The sequence below is a fragment of the Rhipicephalus microplus genome, chromosome X (assembly GCF_043290135.1).
Source record: "Rhipicephalus microplus isolate Deutch F79 chromosome X, USDA_Rmic, whole genome shotgun sequence".
Classification (NCBI taxonomy): domain Eukaryota; kingdom Metazoa; phylum Arthropoda; class Arachnida; order Ixodida; family Ixodidae; genus Rhipicephalus; species Rhipicephalus microplus.
Window position 1 is genome coordinate 212,415,319 of NC_134710.1, and position 25,505 is coordinate 212,440,823.

General features: G+C 41.6%; 1 long non-coding RNA gene across 2 annotated transcripts in view; it reads right to left on the minus strand.

Moving 5' to 3' along the window:
• Positions 1-16,343, minus strand: part of LOC142777084 (uncharacterized) — a 66,522-nt gene extending 50,179 nt beyond the window's left edge. For both annotated transcript variants that reach the window (XR_012887920.1, XR_012887919.1), the window contains exons 1-2: positions 16,204-16,343; positions 11,941-12,031 (exon numbers count right to left, since the gene is read on the minus strand). This is a non-coding gene — a long non-coding RNA (uncharacterized LOC142777084). The remainder of the gene's footprint in view (positions 1-11,940; positions 12,032-16,203) is intronic.
• Positions 16,344-25,505: the final 9,162 nt, after the last annotated feature.

Here is a 25,505-nt window from a genome sequence, read left to right on the forward strand (position 1 = left end):
AATACATAGTACTTATGTCTGCGTTAAACTCGTGGGGCATCTTGTTAAGCGCAACATGTGTAGCTGTCACTCACTCAGCAACCTGCAGAAACAATCACTAAATGAAAGTATATTGTACATTATGAATTCTGTCACAAAACTTGCTTGCATGAAAAGCAAGCCATATTTACAAGATTGTATTCCATAAATACACATGACATTCAACACTTGCAGAAATATTCCCCAGAAGAGTTAGGGTAAATTGGTAACGAGAGCTTGGAACTTTTTTTAATCTACTTGTTTACCCATGGAAGAGTTTTGTGAGCACACTCTCTGCAAATGCTCTTTAACAGCACTTGTAAGAGGCTGCCATTTACACTGTGCCTACTGTTCGTACCTCTTCTTATATGCATTGATTTTCTATACTGTATCCTTCCTTATAATTAACCAACAAGCCATTCAACCGGTTAGGCATGCATTTAAATAAAAGTAAATGGGTGTTGTTATAATGTAAAGCAGTAACAAGCTCTTGCAGACTGAAAATGAGTTATATTTTACACATGTAAAAACATCATCAATAGCAGACGTTATGGCTTTACACGTGACAGTAAAGTTTAGATAACTAAGTGACATAAAATGAAAATAATGCATGAAGCTTTTAAATAATTAAAGATTCACCAGGAGTATTTGTGAGAAATCATAAAAGAGGAGTGTTTCAATAAGCCATCAATTACAAATACAGCAGCCGTGTAACTAGATAGGACCGTATTTATATATTTTCGCTCTCCTCGTGATAGTAAATATAGTGATTAATATTATTATTATTATTACTATTATTAGAGTGCAAAAATTACATTATCTCCTGCTAAAAAGAACTATGCGTGGATGCAAAGCAGCGGAAGATGGTGAGCGACACCCACAGACACTCGTTCATGTTGCCTTAAGCACGTGCAACAACATTCAAAACATCCACCTTATTACCACTGCTGGTGACTATCGCTTCCACCACAAGAGTGACAACGTGTACATGAACATGATGGACGAATTCAAACACTTCGACAACCATTGTCTGGGCAGCGTCAGTCAGCGTTACCTGTGGCCCTTCTTTCAGCGCTGACTTGGGAGAGACAGGGGGGCTCTAGGGAAGGAGAGAGAAACAGGGAGGGGATGCTCATGTGCAGTGGGGGGGTGCGGACGCAGTGGGAACAAGCGAGGCACAAGGCCCCTGCCCTAAGCTGCCTCGCATGTAAAAAGCAATTTGTCTGTTTTGGGCAAGCGTATGACCAATCTCTTGATTGATTGTCCAATACAGTGAACTAAAGCCGTCTTGCACATTCATGCATCAAAAATAAAGCCGTCTTGCACATTCATGCATCAAACGACCCACCAGAAATCCACAAGGTTAGATAGAAAAAATGTGAAAGAAGAAATGGATGTTGCCAGTCACTTGTCTAGTTTCCACGAAATATACGAAGTTTGCAAATTACATCCAATCACATAAAAGAAAACGACAAGGTCGACATGTAAATGGTTCTTTTCATTTTGCCATAAAAAGTATTGTTCCAAATTATTTATTGCATTCATCAAATCTGCATACTATGCCTACATTTTTGTGAATGGTAATGATGCATTCAAATCTTCGTTCTGTCAAACCCTATTGTCACATGCACACCAGTGCAAATTTTGATTGTGAACAATGGTTGTGAAAAAATAAAAATGGGTTCTATATATTTCACATATAACATGCCGCACGCTCACTAAAAAACGAACTGTCCCTCTCCGGTCATACATTTTAACCATCGACTGCACTCTGTACCCTGGTTCTCGAACACATGACCCACAGACATCTCTAATGTCAAGCCCTGCCCACACATGACTGTCTTCATCGCACTTTTCTTCCTTTCATTTTTCTTAATAGGTGTGGTCATGACCTACAATGGCATAACTTGTCTATACCATTTTTTTCCTTGAAGGAACCACTCCAGTACATGTGTTGGTGCATAACTGTGAAACGACATTCTAGACTTTCTAATTGTCAGATTTTAGAATTGTCGAGACTTCAGTCTTTTTGAACGCTGGTTTATGTCATTGCAATACCTGCACTTAATCGCCTTTAAAATTGACTGATGTATGAAATAAGAAAAATATTTCAAATTGCAATGTTAGGCATTTCATACATTTTAGCCCTTTGTGGGTGTTTATTTAAAGTCTTATTCAGAGTATGATATACTAGATAATATGCTAATACATTCTCATGTAGCCACCACAACCCGTTCACTTGAACCAACAAATGCAAAATCTTGAGCTTTGTTAGCAGATTATGAAGTGTCATTGTAGCTTACCGCCTCATTGGAGCCGACAGTGAGCTTGACGTTCATGATCCACTTTTTCTACGAGGTAGTAAGTGAAACATGAGTGTATAGATTTTTTCTGGTCTAACTCTCCTGCTTGGGCGTCCAATATGCACATTCAGTTAGAGACCTTAAAGGTACACTAACAATAAGTATGCAGTTGAGGTGGAACGAGCAGACCATTGAAGAACGCGTCCAGTTCTGGTAGGGTGTGAAAAGAAAAGTTATTAGTGGAGATAAAGCGTAGACCGCGTATCTCCTACTCAAATTCTTATGCCTCAGACTCAGTGCTGAAGGAATATCGTCATGAATCAGATTGCTCTCGGCCAATAAGAAAGTGCCACCACACGTCACCACACGCATAGAATCAGCCACTGTTTGGCCGCGATGAAGTGATGCCGTGGTTTTCATGATTACCACGTTTATTCTCGTTGTAGATTTGCAACCTTGCCCCGAAGATCACCACATAGAAGAAGGATTGCATTTCATTGAGTGTGCGAGGATCCCCCTTACGATGTCGCGTTGCTGAATACTGTTTATGATTGCTCGTGTTTATATTTTTCGTTTTTATTAACACCGTTTTCTTTTTGAAAAACTTGAGCAGAGGTCCGATGCTGTGAACAAAATCGCGGAAGAGCAGCAAGAGCAGAGCCATGCATAGCTACTCAATTCGCCCCTGGAATACAACACGCATCCGAAGAGCAGGTGAGTGGGTTCCGATGAGAAGAAATGTACCATGAAATCAAAACCATCAAAGTCACATATTGTTTTTTTGCGAAACAGCGGCAGAACACGAGTAAAATCAGCCGCAGAATCGGTACGAGGCAGGCTCGTTTAAAGGACGTCGACATTACCGGAGTCAAGCTACACCTGCATGCTGTTATTGCCAATACGCTTACCGGCAGAAGCTCGAAATCAAAACAAAAGAATGAGGAAGATATCAAAATAAATCGCTCTTGGCGAATCACGGCTGAACTGCATTTGTGATCATTGATACAAATGGAAAGGAGCATTAGTATTATCGGCATCAAATGAAACGCAAACAGCCGCAAGCACCTGCAACTTCTAGAGCGTCCTGTCAAGACATCACGGCGGACATGCGCAGTGGTACCAAACCGAACTGATGTGCGCCTATCAATCGTGATGACTGGACGGAGCATACTATGTGGTGTTTATTACTTGTCACTGCATTTCATTTGATGCCGATAGTAAACGTATATTCCCTTCAGTCTCTGGCATTTTTTTCACTTGGTAAAGTTCAGTTGACAGCAATAACGACATGAATCCATAAATATTAGGATAAATTGCCATTGCAACTGCACTTCCTGAATTTCTTTCGTGATACTTTACATGAGGCCCACCACGGCAGACAGGGGTGTAGGAATCGACATGCTACGACATTATGATCAGGTGATGCCACTTGCTTCACAGAACCTGGCTCTAAAGACAGGTAGCCAGCGGCTTGAGCGTGTCTCTTCTCAGAGTTTACCCCTTCATGCAGCCTCCTTTCACAACCTGTTCTTGTGCACTGGCATCTAGAAAGAACAAAAGCTTAGAAAGCATGACTAATGTTTTCAGTGGTACTGTAAGCCAATATTTGTGCATCGCACATGCAATAGAGCAGGGTACAATTTAACATTTATGGTTTTTTTTTCTCAAAAACAGTGAACATCAGGACGCATGGCTGATAAAACTAGCTTAGAAGGAGCAATTAGCCAGAGACACACGCAGGCATTTGCTGCACGCACTTCCAAGAATAACGTGACATTCTCTGTGGACTGGTGACAGAATTGTCAATTTAGTGACTGACATTGATTTCACATGTGACTTCGTCATCTCTATCAGAAGACCCGAACACCTCGAAGTCTTCAAAAAAAGGAATTACTTCGGACACGTTATCCCTCATAAGCGATGCCAACGTACGCACGCTGATTGAAGAATAAGTCCGGTGGAAAGTACCAACAGACCGAAAAAAACCAGTAGGGGCGACGCAGTTTGATGAAAGAAAGCGGTTTTTGAACGAGTTTGTCACTTGAAAAGGATAATAATGTCGCCTTGCAAGATAGCCTGTACTTAGTTTTATCCTTTCGTTCTTTCATTCAGATATCTGCTCATGAAAACTTGCCATAACCTTGGAGGCTGACATGTTTGATTAGTTGGTAAAGAAATTTTTGATCACAACTCCTCAAAAAGACTGTGGGCAGCACTTTTCTTTTCCAATTATTACTGGGGTTATGTACGTGCAGAAGAACCAATGTTGTTTGGGCCAAACCCGAAGAAAATGAAGATTTCAAGAGACCAGTTCAGTGGCGAAGCTGGAAGGAGGCTAGGGAGATTCTACCTCCCACCTCACGGATATTATATATTCGAAAATGTATATACATGTCCTTCAATAGAAGTGACAGCGTAGTGGTTAGTGTATCAGCCTTGCGTGCAAGAGGTTCGTGGTTTGAATCCCAGATCCAAGCATTTCCCAACTGGATTAAAAAAAAATCTGCGTGATGATGGTACTGCCCTAAGAGATCTGGGGTGCGGCCTCACCAGTGACCACCACCAGTAACACACTCCCTCATCAGAGAAGGATTGGCCCTCCTGTGCAGTTTTTTCCCACTACCTCCCACATGATACGTCAATTAAACCACGGTCCTCAGTTCGCAGCGGCTGCAAAGCAGCTGACCACGGTGGTGGTCAGATCTGCAAAGCAGCCGAGGTTGCTAAGAATCTCTGGGTCTGGACAGGCCGCCATTGGAACATGACTTTGGCAACGTTTATTGCTAGAACCTTATCAAGTCAGACAAGTCTAGCTGTACTATTCGAGGAGATAGAGTATGTAAAATGGGATGTAATAAGGCTCAGTGAGGTTAGAAGGACATATGAGGCATATACAGTGCTACAGAATGAGCATGTCTTTTGCCATCATGGCTTGGCTGACAGAAGAGAACTCCGCATAGGGTTCTTTATCCACAGAAATATAGCTGGTAACATAACAGAATACTATAACAATAATTAAAGGGTGGTAGGTATAGTAATTGGACTCAATAGGAAATACAAGACGAAGGTGGTACAGGCTTACGCGCCTACATCCAGCCATGATGACACACTAGTTAAAAGCTTCTACGAGGTCGTGGAATCAGCGATGAGTAGGGTGAAAACACAGTATACTATACTGATGGGCAATTTGACTGCTAAGGTAGGGAAAAAGCAGGCTGGAGATCGGGCAGTAGGATATTATGGCATTGGTACTAGAAATACCAGAGGGTAGTTATTAGTAGAATTTGCAGAACGCAATTATTTACGTTTCTTGAATACCTTCTACCGAAAACGAAGGAATCGTAAGTGGGTGAAAGTAAGAACGAAACAGACTTTATGCTGAGTTGATATCCAGGCATCTTCAGGATGTGGAAGTTTTTGACAAGATAGGATGCAGTGACCATAAAATGGTAAGGTGTAAAATTCGCCTAGACTTGAAAAAGGAACGGCACTAACTGATACCGTATTCACTCGCATAATCCTCGCACTTTTTTTGCCAGAAAATCGATGCAAAGTTGGGGGATGCGAGAATTACGCGGGGAAAACTTTCCACGAAAACGCAGAGAGCGAAAAAGAAAACGAAGTGGCTGCAAATCGGGATTCTCACACCAGCAACTTGCAGCAAGCTTTAAGAAGTACTAAATAGAACTTACCTCCACAATAAAAGCAGAGGTTCAACACAAGGCAAGATTTATTTGAGACACAAAAAGTGGAAGCAAATAGTCGAGAAATAGAATACCATACGCGAAGCTTGTGGGCGTTGCGGGCGTAGCGGTAGCGGTCGGCGCTCAACAGGAGCCCTCAAAAGGCAAGCGTAGGACGTCAGTATAGGGCTGATGGCTATTTAACAGAATCGTCCGCAGTTTCTTTCTGAAGAAATAAAGTTTACCATCAATCCCAGTTTTATGCGCACGGCAGGCCCAACGCGTCTTGGTGGAGTTCAGCTGCCGTCACCAGTAGCGAACACAAAACTCGTAGGCTCCGAAGGGCCTACCGGCGGCCCTGTTGCCGTTGTTCAGCGCATGATCTATCACTTGCAACTTGAAGCAGCCTTGTGGCTTCAGTATCGCCCCATAACGTGCCAAGGTTACCAACACAATAATACAAAACACGCCTCAACGCGCACTGTCCACTTCGGCTTGGCCTGGATTGGTTTATATCTCCGTGCAATAGTACGATTGATGCTTAAGAGATGGCGCCAGATGGTGCACGCTATTATCATCAATGGCTGGAACGAGCAGACGACATTATTGCGGCAGTTTTCAGGGGTGTTACAATTACTCGAGGAAAAAAAATCGTATTTTTTTTTGGGTGAGGTGGGGAGTGCGAGAATTACACGAGTGAATACGGTAGTTAAGAAGCCAATCAATGAGCTAGCACTGTAAGGGAAAGTACAGGAATTCAGAGTCTTGCTTCAACATAAATACTCAGCTCTTATCGAGGAAACAAGCCTTAGCTTTGACGAACTGAGTGATCATTTGACAAGTATCTTTACGGAGGGTGCAGTAGCAGTTGGAGGTACGGTACTTAGAAGGGACACTGGAAAGCTGTCCCAGGAGATAATGAGTCTCATTAAGAAACATCAAAGCATGAAAGTCTCAAACACAACAGACAAAAAAGAATTGGCAGTGCTTTCCAAGCTGACTAATAAGCGTAAGGTATCCGATATAAGAAGGTATAACGTGGCAAAAATTGAACATGCTCTAAAGAACGAAGGAAGCGTCAAAGTGGTGAAGAGGAAACCTCGCATAGCAAAAAACCAGATGTATGCACTAAGAGACACGAAAGGCAAAGTAACTACTCATATGAATAGGATAGTTAAAATAACAGAGGTCTTTTACAGAGATCTGTACAGTAGCAGAAAACACCAGGACCGTAATGTAAGAACTAGCAGTGACCCATATGACATCCCGCCAGTAACGACAGAAGTCAGAAAAGCCTTGGAACGAATGCAGAGGGGCTTACCTCCTTTCAGGATTTGGGTAACATCAGATCTGCTGAAAGATGGAGAACAGCTTGTGTTAGAGAAACTAGCCACCCCGTTCACAAAGTGTTTCCTGATGGAGAGGGTACCATAATCTTGGAAGAATGCAAACATCATCTTAATTCATAAGGAGATGAGAAGGACTTGAAGAATTAAAGGCCGATCAGCTTGCTTTCTGTCGTATGCAAGGTATTTACAAAGGTAATTGCTAACAAAATTAAGGCAGCATTAGGATTCAGACAACTAAAGGAACAAGCAGGATTTCAAACAGGCTACTCAACGATTGACCACATTCATACTATCTATCAAGTTATTGAGAAATGATCAGAATACAGCCAACCACTTTACATAGCCTTCATAGATTACGAGAAGGCATTTCTTTAATAGAAATATCAGCAGTCATGCAGACACAGCGAAATCAGGGCGTCGACAAAGCATGCCCTGATTAAACATAAACATCCTGGAAGAAATCTACAGAGAATCAACAGCCACCATAGTGCTCCATAAATAAAGCGACAGAATCCCAATCAAGAAGGGTGTAAGACAAGGGGATACAATTTCCGCTATGCTATTTACCACGTGCTTACAAGAGGTTTTCAAATGCCTAGAATGGAAAGGGTTACATAAGAGTTTATGGAGGGTACCTAAGTAACCTGCGCTTTGCGGATGATATTGCATTTTTGAGTAACTCAGTGGACAAATTGCAACTCATGATTACTGAATCAGACGAGGAGAGCAGTTAAAATTATTCTGCAGAAAGTGAAAATAATGTACAACAACCTCAGAAGAGAACAGCGCTTCAAGATAGGTGATAGTGCACTTGAAGTTGTAAAAGACCACGTCAACTTAAGAGAGGTAATAACCATGGAGCTGAACCTCGAGATTGAAGTAACTAGAAGAATTAAGAATGGGGTGGAGCACATTCAGCAAGCACTCTCAAATTATGACTGATAGATTGTCACTATCCCTCAAGAGGAAAGTATATAACAGCTGTATCTTGCCGGTACTTAGCTACAGAGCAGAAACCTAGAGGCTTGTTCAGCTTAAATTGAAGATGACGCAGTGAGCGATAAAGAGAAAAATGGTAGGTGTACCCTTAGGAGACAAAAAGAGAGCAGAGTGGATCAGGGAACAAACCGAGGTTAAGGGTATCATAGTTGAAATCAAGAAAAAGAATTGAACGGGGGCCGGGCATCTATCGCGTAGGCAGGATAACCACTGGTCATTAAGGATAACCAATTGGATTCCCTGAAAAGGCAAGCGGGTTAGAGGGAGTGCACAAAGTTATGTGGGCAGATGGGATTAGGAAGTTTGCGTGAACAAAATGGAAGCAGCAAGCACAGGACCGAGTTGACTGTCAGAACATGGGAGAGGCCTTTCTCCTGCATTAGACACAGTCAGGCTGATGATGATGATGACACATGATGTGCACAAACATATGCCAGATCACCAATATAGAGAAGACAGAACTCCAGTATAAAGTTTCTGTCTACTGGCCAGGATACATATGTTCATAACTATAATTGTGCTCATGTAAAAACAGGCTAACACCAACCTATTTACCTTATTAGTTTCTTACAGACTTGTCTATCAGAAAGAGAACAGGCTTCTTGCTCATATGAGCCATAAGTTCCCAGAAGCCACAGGCTCCCAAAAGATTGCGTTTTGTTTGCTGAAGGTGAGGAGCACCATTTAGCCTCTAGCTTCAAATGTTGTAGTAGTAGAAAAGAAGGTGAGGACGGGAGTGTTGAAACAGCCTGATGGCATGCCCTCACTGAAGAGAGAACCTGAAGGCTGACCCTCCCACTGGGCGAGGGGAGCTAGCATTCTGTTTGGTACTTCAGAAGGTCCCAGAGTACATGTTGAGCAGACTTGGCTCAGCGCCCCCTCAAAAATGACGCCCGGGGTCCTTGTACCCTCTTGCATCCCCTTAGTTACGCCACTGACTAACAGCCTATTTATGCAGTTTCATCACAGCAAATATAATAAGAAGAGGTACACTAAAACCTCATTATAACGAAGTTGATATTTGTACAAAATAAGTTTGTTAAATTGAAAGCTCGCTATAAAAGTATAGTCTAGCTAGCACTATAAATATTGCAAAACTGTTCTTTATTTATTTCGTCATAACAAATATTAGTTACATCTGGGTTTGTTATATCGAAGTTAGAGTATATAACTGATCTACGAAAACATTTACGATTAACGGCAACTAATCAACTGACACGCAAGTGGATGTTGATGCAGCGCAGCGGACATGCATGCATGTGTTCAAGGGGGGAAGGGGGAGCAGTAGAATATCTAGGTTTTGAGTGAATGCCTAAGGCACAATCAGTTGAAGGACCACTGGACATAATATTGTGACGATCAATTTGGAGGCTACCGCTGTAAACTATCTGATATAATCCTGCTGCTCCCTTGATATATATATGAAGTTGAATCAAGGAGAACAAACTAATGAAATCATTCAGTAGACAGCCAATTTTTAAAAAAGAAAACACATAAGCATGAGGTGTTTTTTATTTAGATTTATAAGTATTGAAAATGTATTGGTAAATGTCTCACGAGTCAACAATTGTACAAGTTTGCAAAATAGATGAAGAGGTCACGTGAGTTCTGTAAAAGTAGTTTTGTTGGTGCGACTGAATAAAAAATTGTTCTTTGTGCATAAAAAAATATGCCATGAGAAGAACCTTCATGCTCAAGTGCTGCCCTTCTCTCAAACTGTGCCTACTCAGCTGGTGTGTAGTTGTGCAAGTGCTGCTTCTGTACCTTATCAAACTTCAATTTAAACCTGCATTTTGTCAATGTTGTCATCAGGTCATTATGTTCCTCTGGGATTCCAGTGGTAGTGTTTGAGCAAAGAGAAATTTCGTTAGAATCATTAAATTACTTTGCAATATTTGTTTGTGTACTACAATTTCAAGAAAATGGATGACTGCTGTATGCCAGGAAAGGTAACTGCAGAATGTGAATCTGCCATCACTTTGGATATCACATTGTGGATGCAATTGGGCAATCACACTTGCAAATGCACTATACTATCAAGAAATTAAGCCTGCTGTATCCAGCTAAATTTAGGTGAAAATGACCAAATTTGTGTGGTCGTACGCATATTTATATTTTCTTAAAGGCAGTCAAGAGCTAAAAATTCAAACTTCAGTTCCAACTCATTTTGATTCCCTATGCAAGCAGACGCGGGTGGGTGCTATGTATTTGAATTTACTAAAGGGACTATGTGTAGTTTCATTGTTTTAACTCACTGTATGTGTAAGCAACGAAATTTCATCTGCCATCTCTTGATAAATTATGCGTACCATGATGTCCATGCCTAACCACTAATTTCATAGAGTGTTGTCCAATAGAGCCCCTTCCCTAAATTCATTGAAATGCACACACAATTCTATAAACTGATGACATCAGCATCAATGCATGTGCCCTGCTGTAAATTGCACACATGTCATTTGTGGAGTGAGAGCACTTGCAAAATATTTTCGATATATAAAAATACCTGGAGCAACACAAAGACATACAAGCTTTCAGCTTGTGCGGAAGCTTTATGTACAGCCACAACCACGTCTATGTAGAACACGCCAACAGCCAGTTTTTGCTCCGCGGTGCGAAAACTTGACACAGTTTCTGGCTCTGAAGTGATGTACCAGGAGCGTTCATGTCCTACTTGTGAGGCTGACCACATCAGAGCCTGCTATTGCCTCAAGGTTTTTCCCCACAGAGCAAAAACCGGCTGCTTGCCTGCTCTACACAGACGTGGCGGTGGTTGCACTGGCCTAGACAGTGATGCCTAAGAAAGGTAGAAGTTGGTTTTTCATGCATCGATATACACACAATAGAACATAAATTCTTTCTACCAATATTTGAAGGTGAATTATGAAACAATTATTCAGAACATGCCTAGAATAAATTCAGTCAGTAGTCCTATATCTTTTGAATAAGGTTTATAACCCAGCACAATCTCAACAAACATTTACCATTTGGGCCTGTTAGAGGAAAAAGGCGACCATTTCCAGCTAGAATATTGAACCAGAAATATTTCCACATTGAAATGGAGCATATTTAATATTAGCATATTGTGCAATTTCTCTATTAAGTGGGGTAAATAGAGTAAATAACTTCTATTGAATTAGGGCATATGAAACATGGCACAATCACAAGTTTTATAAAACAGCAGAATAACCAATTATGTTCTGTTTCTCGACTGCAGCAATATTTCTTGTAAAGGAACTTGTTCAAATTGGACATGAAGATTCCAATTAATGGGATTCTGTAGATCTCTATGCCAATTTATTACAACAAAGACCAATAAATTAGTAACTCTATATTTTTTTTTCAATACCTGTTGGTGGAGTTCAATCTCATCTATTCTGATCCAAATTGTCAGGGCGTTGACAGAATGGCCATTCTCGTATTGGAAACGCGCCAAATGGGACGGACAAATAAAAATTTCGTGCTGAAGGAAGTAATTGTGGATGTAATATTCATGATGCATTACTACACTTTACCAAGAGCACTGTGAGAGGACAGTAGTAGATATAAAAAGCATGTTTTTTCAAAAACGTTAGAACTTGTTTCACTCACTCATTTCCGTCTATGGACCAGCAGCCCAAGACTTCTGCTCATAAAATGGTACAGCTGGGCTCCACCGCACAACTTGAATGACTAGCTTGTACTGAAAGCAATTAACGTCTTCACAAATAAAGTTATTTTTGATACGACAACGCACAGTTCGTGCTTTAATATTGCAAATAAAACAACAGAGAGACCCTCAATGAATTACAATACGCAGTGATTATGAAGTTTGCCTGAGGTCAAGGAATTAAAAAACCTAGGGTTGGTAACATGAAATTGGACATCAGTAAGTTTAATCTTCAGGGCGCCTCTAAATTAGGCATGCACAGATGCAGGTATAGGTGTATGCAGCCATAGATGTAGACCAGTTCATGAAAATTTTCTATTGGCAATGAAAAAGGCACAAGTCCAATGTGCCACAGTCATTGAAGACTTGAATAGAACAGTATGAAGACAAGGGGAAGAAGAACAAGCAGTTGGTAATGTTGGTTTCAATAGCAGGAGAGATGCTGAAATAAAACAGGAGAGATGCGGAATTAAGTGGTACCTTGTATCTAATGGATACCTTTTTGAGGAATTATAGAAATCGAAAGTGGACATGGACAAGCCTTAATATAAAAGCAAAAGATTTAACTATGTGTGATGACCATGTCCAGGCATCGTGCAGAACAAAAGAGTAATCGGCATGATGAAGCATTTAGATCACAGTTTAGTGAGGATGACCTTAAGAAAACATGCAAAAAAATTTACTACGAAACAGGTTAACACAGATACAGTGAGGGTAAAACAAAGCAAATTTAGGAATGCTCTCAAGGACACAAACAGTGCTTTCAAACAAGACGGAAGTATGAAGGAAATGAGGAGAACATAATTAAACCGATTTTGGAAGCAAAAAGTGAAATGGAAGGTAAAACACAAAACAAGAATTGAGCAACCTCTCTTTAAAACAGAAGGTACTATATAAAAAAAAAATGACAGAAGACGAAGATATATATATCACCATTAGGCTGAACATAAGTTTTTGAACTATCAAAGCTTGTCAACAACAAGAAACTCTATGTTGTACAGATCCATTTTAAAACTTGAGAAGGATCGTCATCCAATCTTGATTGAAATCCAAGTCGATTGGAACAATGCAGTTCCACAGGTAGCTATTGATGAGGTTAGAAATAATGCATGCAATAAATAACCTAAAGGAGAGTTACTGGAGATGCGACCTCAGAACAATTGATTTGATTAAAGATTGAGGGGATTCATAATAAAGACTGATTGTGACTCTGCATGCCACGTAGTGAGGTGTACCAGTGAGCTAGAAAAACAAGATAACAGTAATATACACACAAGAAAAAAAAAGTTCCTTTTCATCCTGTTCCAAATATTTGCAATGTTAATGTCAAACAAAAAAAAAAACAGTCAAGAGGCGAAGCTTGCTTCTGAAAAGGGTTCTCTTCAAGGGATAACTGAAATTCAAAAATCTGCTGCTTGCATATACTACAAAATTTAACGGCATTCGACTCAGCAGAGTTACCAGCAGTCGTCAACAGAGATACCAGCAGGCGTCAAGAAACATATGAAGCATATGTGAAGAGCCTTAGCCAACATCTACAATAAAAACAACTTCACAGTTACCCTGCTTCTCCACAAGAAAAGCAATAAAGTTAAATTTGAGAAATGTGTCGTATTAGCCCAATGAACCACTGATATCCTGTCAACAAAGAAATGAGATCCATACGTCTACATCTATTGATAACATCAAATCGACATTCCCATAATGTGCCATCTTTATAGTTTATAGAGCCTACGTATTATCAAGATCATATGCACTTCTCTCTTAGACAAAAACTAGACGTCGCAAATGATGTCACATAAACGTGCTCTCAACATCAGATGCATCGCAGAACTTTCTGCCTTTCAGAACCGTTTTAGTTGACGTTTAGAATGATAAATATATACTGGCACGTAAAATCTAGCAAGTGCTCGAACATAAATGGACATGTAGCATTCGATCATGCGTAATGCATACACTTACATGTGCGAGGAGATAAAGCATGTGAATCACTATAAAACTGACATGCGCGTGGCATGCTACCGTACATGATAGCGGAAAATTACGCAGCCCGAAGGTGCTTTCTAGTGTGAAGCATTTTAGGGGCCTGGGCGGTCGTCGCTTGGTGTAATGCAAGCAAAACCAAATGAAAAATAGAAAAGATGAAGCAAGTGTAAACAGACAGAGATAGAAAAGGAAGAAATAGGAAGAAAAATATAAAAGGCAAGAGAAATAAATTTAAAACTAGAGGGGAAATAAAGGCAGAAAAAACAGAAAAAGAAAAAAAAAGAAAGAGAGGAGGAAAGGAAGCTCAAGAGAAACAAAGGAGACCTATTCCCTGCCCTACACTTCTTTCAGGCTTGCTGCATGTACAGTTAGTTCTGTGTGCTAGAGGCCTGTACTTCCACTGCAGTCTGGCTTTAACTGGAGTGCTAAACTAATTACACAATCAAGGCATCAATACCATAAAGCTGGCTTTAAAGGGTATTGACACAAAATTTCGGTGCCGAGATAGCCTTCGGGGTCGATTCTCGTGAACATTCGTATATCAACAGCGAATATAGCAGGTATTTTAAATTAATTTTGAAGTTTGCGTGAGTGACCGACTCCATAGCGGTATAGACACCCTCGGAGGGGACCCCGAGGGCACTGCGACCAACCTCGCCCCCTCCACCCCTTGAAGGGGAACCCTGCGTACACCTATGGTTTAAACACAAACTTGTGATAGTGTCAGCACAGCTACATAATGCAGGACAAACCTGCATAAGTGGAATGAATCTCAATTCGGTTTTTGAAAAAAAAAAAAAAACTGAGATGCTGAGTTTGTTCTTGTGCTTCGTGTTGTTGTCCTCACATTGCAATCTGGTAGCCTACGATCCAATGTGACCATTATCAGCTAATAGATAGTGGATGGAACTGCCGTTAGAATGTTGACTCTGAGATCTAAACTAAAGAAAACAATAAAAAATGTTTTCTCAAGTGGGAAAGCAATACTTTCCGAGTAATCACTGTCAATTTTAGATGCAGTTTATTGCGAAAAATTCTGCATTTGCAGCGTTTTAAATGTCTTCATATTGATGCTTAGTTATAAATAGACGCGGTCGCTACTAAACTTCAAAGAAGAAAAAAAAAAAAAGAAACAGAATCTGTAGAAAGTTTTCTCCGAGAGAAACGTAATCGCATTGTAATCATAATTGTCTTGTAAAATGCATAAATATCTTGCATTTGTCTATATATATTAACGAGAACATAGTACACATTCGTTTGCCAGTTTTCTATTTTAGATGCGGAGCATCTTATACTCGCGCCTTGTAGTGCGCCGTCCGCACCGCTTCTCGAACATTCGACAGCTGACGCGCGCGCATGCGCCGTCGCGCCGTCGCCCACTCTTCCACCATCTGTGCATCCCTTCCTCCTCTACACACCGCGCGCGCTTCACTCCTCCACCATCTGTGCACCCTTCCTCCTCTACACACCGCGTTCGACATCTACAATTCTCCTGATTCTCCAGTGGACGCGCATGTGGCGTCGCGCTTCGAGAACATTCAACAGCTGACAGTGCATGCGCCGTCGTGCTGTATATATACTCAAGGTCGGCGCTCGCTCGCTCAGTTGCCGCTCGTCGGTTGGTTTGTACGGCGCGTCGACGTCCAAGGTCGCGGTGAAATGAATTCCAACGAATCCACAAACACAATGATCGACGTCCCTTCGACCAGCGCCGCCCTTTCGCATACGTGTGTACGTGTTCACTCATTTAACACCCCCTCCTACAACCACGTTAACCAATTTAGCCATCGACCCAAGTAAGTCGCAATTTAACACCCCATTTCACAACCACGTTAACCAATTTAGCCATCGACCCAAGTAAGTCGCACTTTAACACCCCGTTAACCAATTATATGGTCCGCATCCTCCTCAGTGTTCCCCCGAGGGAAGCTGCGGGCAATTTTTTTTTTTTATTGGCTGCAAAACGATAGCAGCAGATATGCGGTAAAAGTTACTCATCTTGGGGTGGGAAAAAACCTACAGGCCGGATGAAGTCCTAGATTTGAGGCAAGGCACAGTGGTGGCGGTTTTCTAGATCAGAATTCATTGGCGTCTAGCTAGGTGTAGACGCAGGAGGTACGCAATCAGTGCTTTGAAAAACACGTGTTTCAAGTGATAAACGTTTAGGGAAGGCCGCGACTCGCAAACGATTTTCACCGTGCTTTGCAAAGTGTACATACCGGACAGATGACTTGCAGAACTAGCGCAAACAAAACTTGACAAGCATGGTGTTCGCAAGAAACCGTACGAAGGGATATTTCCGTTTGTGAAGTTTCAGACTAGCGCATTTTGGAACAGGCGCGTTGCGTGTACCTCCAACGCCTCCTTGATTTTTTGTGCCTGACGTATGAGCGCGAAACGCCAGTCATCTAAGGCGGCGCTGCCTACGTAGGTGTAAGAGTCTTTACACTTGGCCTTTGAGATTGGCAAATTTGACGTTTGGTACTAATTTTAGAGGATGCCTTGTAATAAAACGTTGCTTTTTGAATGACAATTTCACTTATGTAGGGTTAATTATAATTACGTTTACGTCTTTTAATACTTTTTTACGTTATGTTTGTTGCATATAAGCTTCAAAAACGTAAAAATCTATTTGAAGACACCCCTACTTGAGTAGCGCCACCACCGTAGTTCCGACAACCGCCGCTTCCCAAGTGACCGCCGATAATCCGGCAGGCGTAGAAAATCTAGGAGGCGATGGTTTATAACAATATTACAAAAAACACACCGTCGTGCACTGAGAGGCTTGAAAAAAAAATTTATCGTCTCGAACACAACTTTAAACAATAACATCAAAACTGAATATTTATTTAATTTGTGCAAAAACTAGGCAACCATGTTTAAAAATAGTTATTGAAAACAGGCAACATTGAAAAAGGCAACAAATTTTGCAAAGTAATAATTACATGATATACATATAAATTTTGTTTAGTGTAGAATGAATAAAATAGTAACAATTTATTTTAATTTTCAGTTGTTTGTAATTTGTGAACATTAAAACCTGGCAACTACAAAACACTAAAGTTTGTTCACATTGCTAATAACGCATTCGGTAATATTATTGTATGGGCGTCATTTCTTAGCAAAAATGATGTTTTAGACCTGCAAGTTTTCTGTGAATTTTATGTTTTTTGACATAAATTGACGACAAAAATATTGCTTAACATCACTTGACCATGTATTAGTGGTTTCGTTTCTGTGACTTAAAGGGTGTTGCGGCGAAAGTTGGCAAGAGCATGATCGCGTTCCTAGGACTTCGACGGCGTCTGACGAACCTGGGATAAATTTTCCCGACGCTGCAAGACGTATGATTCCTTCTCACGAAACTAGAAGTTTGATGAAACTGCAGCGTAAAGCTTTATCGCTGATTAGCGCAGCGGATTTCAAGCAGACGACAAACATTACTGCGTGTTTGCGACAATGATGGCAGTGGGGCGAGTTCTGCATTCGGTACCTGCATGTGCCACGCTTGTTTTTGTAGCGATTCCCTCCCGCTTACATTCAAAGTCAGGTGGATGCATTGTCTATGCCAAGGCGCTCGTACATTTTGGAAGTCATTGAAGAGTGCTGGGGTTTTTGGTTTCGCATGCAGCAGTGAAATCGTAACCAGCCGGTATTTCACAAGTGGCGGGTTTTTGGAATTCCCAAAGCGCCGATGCGCTGTTTGCAGGAGGGACTTTCGTCCTCCTGTGTGAACTGACCACCTGCCTTATCTGATGAAATAAATGAGTTAATAAGTATATATTTATCTTCAACTACGACCGTAAATAATGTTGTAGGCGGTGAGTAAAGGTGTCGCAGAACCCTTATTGTGAGTATTTTCGGACACGTTTCTTGAAGCGCCGTGCGGATGATAGGAAGGCCGATAACTCGTGTTTCCACACTAGTGACAGCTGACAGCACACTGAACAGGCAGCAAGGGGGATGCCGGAAGATTCAAGGGCGCTTTTATACTATCTGTTTTCATGGAATATATCTGCAAGTCGCATAGTTGACACGACAGGTGGTTGGGCTTTATTCTGGGGAAAATGGGACGTGAATTAATTGGCACGATCTTTGTTCATGGGTTGTGAGTGGTAAATGTTGTTACAGAATTTACAAAAGAGGATAACTGTACGGAACCAACAAACTTTCCTGGCAAGCACTTTGTTCACGGTGGGCTCAATAGACATATTCGAGAAAAGGCCACCGCACGGCAATTTTTTTTGTATGCCTGAGCGCTGCACCCGAACCGAATAAATTAGCGCCTCTTCGCTCATTCGGTCGCACATCGGGCAAGAACTTTCATATATGCGTGTGACGGGCCAGAATCGAGGAAGGGGGTACGATCTGTAGCATATTTGCTCTATAGTCTGTACCTATTATTTTCTTTTGTCATGTTAAAAGCGCCATACTCTGCATTTCACTGGCCTTTAGGACGTGTATGTCGCTTAATTCCTCTTTCGACTGTTCAACAGTTGATGTTTTGCATCCTCACTGAATACCAGCGCACCTAAGTCATCTTGCAAGCAATCCTAAAATTAATACAACTCAGCAGTTGAGGGCAAGATATGGTACGGGATTTATTGGTGATGGACGCTGAAAGCGGGTGGTGACAACCGGCATGCGCGAATGTCACAGGGCAGGTCACAACAGCTTACGCTCGGCTCTTCGGGCTAAAAAGGTGGCTCTCTTCGGCACATTGTTGTTCTTCCTCCTTACACCATGAACAATAGAAGGTCAGCGCTGTTTCATAACTTAACAGTGTTAGAACGATACACTAAAACATTTCTAGGCGATGTTTGTAAATGCTTAGGAAATTTCTCTGGACAGTTAGAGATTCTATTTATGATCACGCATATTCATGTTCTGGAAGACATACCACTGCGTATAGTTTGACGAAAGGTGGGGGAGAACTAAAGTGTCTAGATATTCTTTAACAATCAATCAGTCAATCATTTATTTAACGTGCCCTGAAACAACAGTGAGGTCTTTGTGAAGGCACATGTAAAAATAAAACAATACAAATAACAATACAATACAGACAACACTCGGAAAAATAAATAGTCAAAACACAGGAAAAAACAGGGCGAAAGGGGAAGAATAAAAATACAAGATGAGGATCATGGAAAGGGAGAGAAAAATAAAGGGCCATATACACGAATATGTAGAAAGCTTCGTGAAAAACGGAAAAGAGATGAAATATACGTTGTGAAAAACTATTTTATGACAGTGCAGAGCTGAGAAAAAACAATGACAATGAACTAAGAAAAACATCAAGATCATGAAAGTTAACTTTACTGAGGGTTTTTTTTTGGGAACAGTAGAGTGTTGAAAGAAGTTTGCAGGTACATGACATGGTCAATTCTCTCTGGATAAATTAGGTGGAATTGAAAATTTTACTCAACTGAGAAGTAAAGGGCAGAATATCATTCCATGAATTAGTTTAATAAGAAATAATAGGTCAGCGCTATTTCGTCGGCAGTGCAGTGATGGCAATGAGATGCCAATAATAACAATCTGGCAGTGCTGAAACTGGATCCTGAGTCATTTTTAGAGAAACGATTATTGTAAATGCTTATAAATTTTTCTGGACACGCTGAATGGCGGCATTGCCATATTTAGCAAAGCCATTCCAGATCACAAATGCATATTCAAGTTGAGAAAGACATATTGTGGTGCACAATTTGTGGAAGGCTGTAGGAGAACTCAATTCTCGAGAGATTCTACAAACACAGCCTAGAAGAGAACGAAGGCCACACATGACAGCGCGTTTAGTATGAGGAGAAAACTTTAGCAGGCTGTCAAAAATATCACCAAGATCGCTGAATTCATATACCTTACATAAGGACATGGTATTGACAGAGTATGGAAATGACACGGTGAATGTTTTGCGAGATATACTCATGAATTCGGTCTTTGAGGTAATCAGAGAATGTTACTGTTATCCCACCATTCAGAGAAAGAACACAAATCTGGCTGAAGCAAACGACAGTCGTTCACTGAATGAATTTCCTTAAATATGTTGATGTCATTAGCATACACAAGAAAAGAAGAATAAAGAATTGCAAAAGAAACGTCGTTAACGTAAATAAAAATAACAGTGGGCCTAACACCAACCCTTGAGGGACTTCGAAAGGCACTTTGTACAAGAAAGATAATTGACCATTTACGGCTACTTAACATTATCTTTTATGCTGATAGCTGTGCAGGAGATCCCAAACAGACAATTCAACATCAACGTTTGTAAGTTTAAACAAAAGCAATGAGCAGCTGACTACGTAGAAAGCCTTGCTCAGGTCTCAGTGGACTACAAACCTGTCCTCTCTTAGAAATGGGAGAAGAGATTTGCGTCATGAAATTAGCAATATCTGTGGTAGTTGAGTGGCCAAGGAGAAATCTGTGTGGATTAGGAAAAACTAAATTATTCATGCTAGCATATATATGTAATTGTGAAAAGCCAGCTAAAATATTTCCGATGTGGCACACAGTAGCGAAATCGAGCGATAATTAGAAACATCAGTTTTGCAGCCCGACCTAAATATTTGAAAAGCACGTGCAGTTTTCCACATGCTGAGAAATCTGAAAGAGTTCAGACAGTTGTTATATACTGTAGTCAGTAATGGGGCAAATATATACTGCCATAAACATTTAGTATGGTGGTAGGGATGACATCTAGGGTACGCTATAGGGACGGTTTTAAGGTCTTAATGCATGAGCAGGTGAGATTTTTATCCATGGATAGGCCAATAGATGTGCTGACTGCCTTGGCCTGTTTTACTATCGGAGTCCGAAAGTCTGATACTTTTTGAATGGATGAAAAATGCGTGGCAATACAGTCGGCGATGGCATGTACTTCGACACCGTCTGGGTCCAGTATAGTGGGAAGGACTCCCCATTTTTGCTGGACCGTTGCGTACATACTTCCAAAACTCAGCTAGCCATTCAGAATTTGTTTTCTAATAATGCAATCAATACATAAACGGTGGTCCCGTTTTCAGAGTGCCCCAGCTATCTTTAGCCAAAGTTGAGAAAAGTGCCGACACATGCATTCACGACGCGACCAAACACACGTTGCTGACCATTGCCTGGTGCTAGTCAGACTATTTTTGTGTACTAAAATGTTGGTTAATTATATCCGTTCAATAACCGAACTTTGGAAAGAAGAGAGATTGATAAAAATTTATATGAGGAAGTTGTAAATCCGTTTGCAAAACATCCGATTAGACAGTTTCAAACTTTATATCTGTTAATTGTTAGTGTTTTTCTGCTAACTGCCAGTGAAATACAAAATAAAATGCCACGTGACAAACCAGCTCGCGCACCAGTGCGCACGATGATTCAAGTGCTCCCTAACGTTCCGCTTCCGAACGACCAGTATTTTCCCGATTGTGCTGTCTCGACAGGGCCGCAACAATGACGGTGGCTTTGCGATGAACAGGTTTGGCTACCGGCCATAAAAGTGACCGTGACTGCTTCTCGCTGTCATGAATCGGTGTTAGGCAAGCGTGTCGTTCGGGCGCGTAGCGTTAGGGAGCACTAGAATGCACCAGATACAGAGGAAACTACTTTGTTGGCCAATCGCCAATATTCAAGTTTACTTCGCGAGAGGTGGCACGCGAGCCAAAATTACGAACACATGTACTATCCACGTCAAACGAAAACCAAACAGCGGCAAGCCTTCGCGATGGTATAATGCACAACGTCCACTTCTCATCCCGATCAGCGCACAAAAAAGACAAAAAAAAAACAAACAAGAAAGTGCATGACACAAGCGCTGATCACTTTCTTGCCCGTTGTCCTTTTTGTGCGCTGATCCGTAAGGAGTATCTTCCAACTAGTCCAATGTGCTACTTAGTTCACCACGAACGGGCACGCATATATGCGCAGGGCAGCCGTAAAGGATGCGCGCACCTGTGAATGGTGACAACCGGACGGTACGCACAATGCTACCGCGAAGGCTTCCCGCTGTTAGCGTTTCGTTTGACGTGGATAGTCAGTACATTCATGCATGATAGCCCTGCACAGCCAAACAACAGCTTCTGCCTCTTCTTCCGGCCACGTTGTTCGCAATGCTCCCGAGGCCCGTAGTTGCAAGAATTTTTTTTTTATCGCCCGCGTTTCGCGTCAAAGATGAATTCGAGAAAGTTCCCATCTTTTGTTTTCTTGTGATTCCTTTTGTGTGCCTCACCCGACTGTCCGCGGTGCCGTCTGCTTTGCGCATCTATACGAGCTCTGTTCGTATAGATGCGCAAATGGAGAGTACCTTAGTAACCTGCGCTTCGCCGATGAAATTGCATTGCTGAGTAACTCAGGGGACGAATTGCAACTCATGATTACGGAGTTAGACAAGGAGAGCAGAAAGGTGGGTCTTAAAATGAATCTCCAGAAAATGAAAGTAATGTACAACAACCTTGGAAAAAAGCAGCGCTTCGAGATAGGTAATAGTGCACTTCAAATTGTAAAAGACTATGTCTACTTAGGCCAGGTAATAACCGCGGACCCGAATCACGAGATTGAAGTAAATAGAAGAATAAGAATGGGGTGGAGCACATTTGGCAAGCACTCTCAAATTATGGCAGGTAGATTGCCACTATCCCTCAAGAGGAAGGTATATAACAGCTGTATCTTGCCGGTACTTAGCTACAGAGCAGAAACCTGGAGACTTACAGAGAGGGTTAAGCTTAAATTGAGGACAACGCAGCGAGCAAAAGAAAGAAAAATGGTAGGTGTAACCTTAAGAGACAAGAAGAGAGCAGAGTGGATTAGGTAACGAACGGGGGTTAAGGATATCATAGCTGAAATAAAGAAGAGGAAATGGACATGGGCCGGGCATGTAGCGCGTAGACAGGATAACCGCTGGTCGTTAAGGGTAACTATCTGGATTCCAAGAGAAGGCAAGCGGGTCAGGGGGAGACAGAAGGTTAGGTGTGCAGATGAGATTAAGAAGTTTGCGGGTATAAATTGGCAGCTGCAAGCACAGGACCGGGTTAACTGGCGGAACATGAGAGAGGCCTTTGTCCTGCAGTGGATGTAGTCAGGCTGATGATGATGATGATGATGATGAGGATGATGAGGATGACGACGAGCTCTGCGCTCGTTCCCGCAGGGTGATTCCACGAGACATCAACACGGGTCCAAAAGTGGATGTTTTAGATTTTATTGAGTATATTATATTTCGTGCACCTCTCACCAGGTAGCCCGAAAGTCAACTTCGTTTTATTATTAACGGCATAACTTACGAGAAAAAAAAATATCAAACTTCACCAACACGGAGGCACCAACTTCGTCACCTGTCATTTTCGGAAATTGCAGATGCTATAAAAAGACAAATATTTTTGTTTCAAGGAAGATATTTTTTACCTGAAATGTATGTCTAAGGAGGAATGAATTCATACGGTTTCAAGTTTACAGACCTTAACAAAATAGCTTTGAAAAATGCCTAATTTTGCGACAGTTTAAAATAAGTTACGTATTCCCCAATTTTTTTTTTTTGGCTGAAAGTAATGCAAGCAGCGTTTTCAAACTTAACACGTTTTAAGGATATAGCGTGTTCATTTGGTACATTATTATTGCTGCCGTAGGGCAAATGTAAATTTTTATATATTGCCTCAAAGTTCTCACATTGGCAAAAGTGTACTCCACTGAAATTTTAATAATAAAAAAACCCCATCTTCGATATTTCCTAAAATCTCGTAAATAGACAACCGAAGGCCATCATACAGTAATATAGAAAAACATGTTGCATTATTTTGTTTTTAGCAACAATATTCGTGGTACAAATCAGAGCTTTTCGAGAATGCGCTGATAAGTTGAGAAATCTAGAAATCGGAACGGAAAAGCGGCAATGAGCTTCAAACGCAAGTAAACGTGACCGCATTTGGTGAAGAAAGGTTGTTTTAGCAGATAGGAGTAACTATTTTGAACACGATATTCTACAGTATCTGAATTCACTCTTATACGTAGAGCACTGAGACTTCTAATATGTGGTGCCTCTCCATTACTGATACACAGAGGGAGCTGCTGTGACGGCCATGTGTTTGCAACACGTTGGGTAAGAGAATTGAATGTTGAACGAGTTCATAAACGATTCATAACAAATATTTATCATTTGGGGCACGAAGACTGCCACATTAGACTGAAGAACACGCTTTAGGGAAAGTTGTCATCCGTCGTCTGCTCTACAGATGAATTGCTGTGCGCCGCATCTCGGAGGCAATGCTTTAGATTATATGGTTCAAAGAAGGGACAAAGATTACGCCTCCCGTAATTTTATCGACAAAAACATTGTGAAGTTCATTTTAACGTACTATACTTCAGTTTTGGATTCGCACTGCGGATACTTGCGCACGCTGTTTTACGTCTTCTCTCATTAAAGGTGAGACATAGGAACAGACGACAGATTTCGTGCTGCTGCTTTCACGCATAGTTGCATTGCCAGTAATTTGGGCCTCCAGGAGCGTGGCGATGGCTGACCACTTCAGCCGGGATAGAGTTTTTTGTTCAGATTACCACATGTTGCATAAAAAGAAAATACCTTATCAAAGAAACTTCCACAAGGTCGAAGACATCGGCCTGTTTGCCCTCCAGAAGCTTTTGCCGAAAGCTGCCGGCCATGCACATAACAATGACCACGTCTGCCAGAACTGCTTCAGACGACTCAGCGATATGCTGTCTTCGTCTAATGGCTTCTCAGCTGAAACAGCTGATGAGTTTTTGCCGGAAGAAGAAAAAGGCAGAAGCCAAGAGCGGTGCGTAAACATGCCTGAACCATTCTCACATATGCGACTGGAGAAGCTGCATGCGCAAAATAGCAAAGTTAATGCCGAGCCAAGAAAACTTAGCAGCAATTCTAGAGTAACCGTGATTTGCCACCGTAACGTGTGTAACCGCCGCTTTCAACCATCAGATCTAAAATGCAGTGTGTGTGCCCAGTGGTTCAAGAACTTAAGCAAGCCTATGAAGCGTGTTCTTCGAATCAAGAGCGCATGCGTTTGTTGACACTGTTGCCGAGCGATACAGAGCACCGAAAACTCCAAGCGCTTATACCAAACTTGTCAGCTTATATACATGATATACAGACCCCGACGCTGGCGCGCAAAACACGGGATATGGTTAGAACCAAATGTGGTAAAAAGGACACGGCTGAACCCAATGCACGTTCAGGCAGCTATGGCTTACTACTCCAAAGATGAGTATAGCTGCTCTCGGCAGAGTCCCCCCAAAAAATGTAGTGTCTGTTATCATTGACGGAAAAAAGGAGCTTGCTTCGAAAAGGTTTATGACCCGTTCGGTGCGACAGGCTCACCGTCTCTTTAGAGAAGCTAATCCGAACACGTCTATGGGGCTCTCAAAGTTTTATTCACTGAGGCCGAAGTGGGTTCTTCTTGCACCACACCAAGAAGTGTGCCTTTGTATATACTGTGCTAATGCCACGGAGTGTGTTTCTGCCCTACAAGACGTCACCAAAGGTGCCTACACGGCGGACTTCTTGAAAGAACTA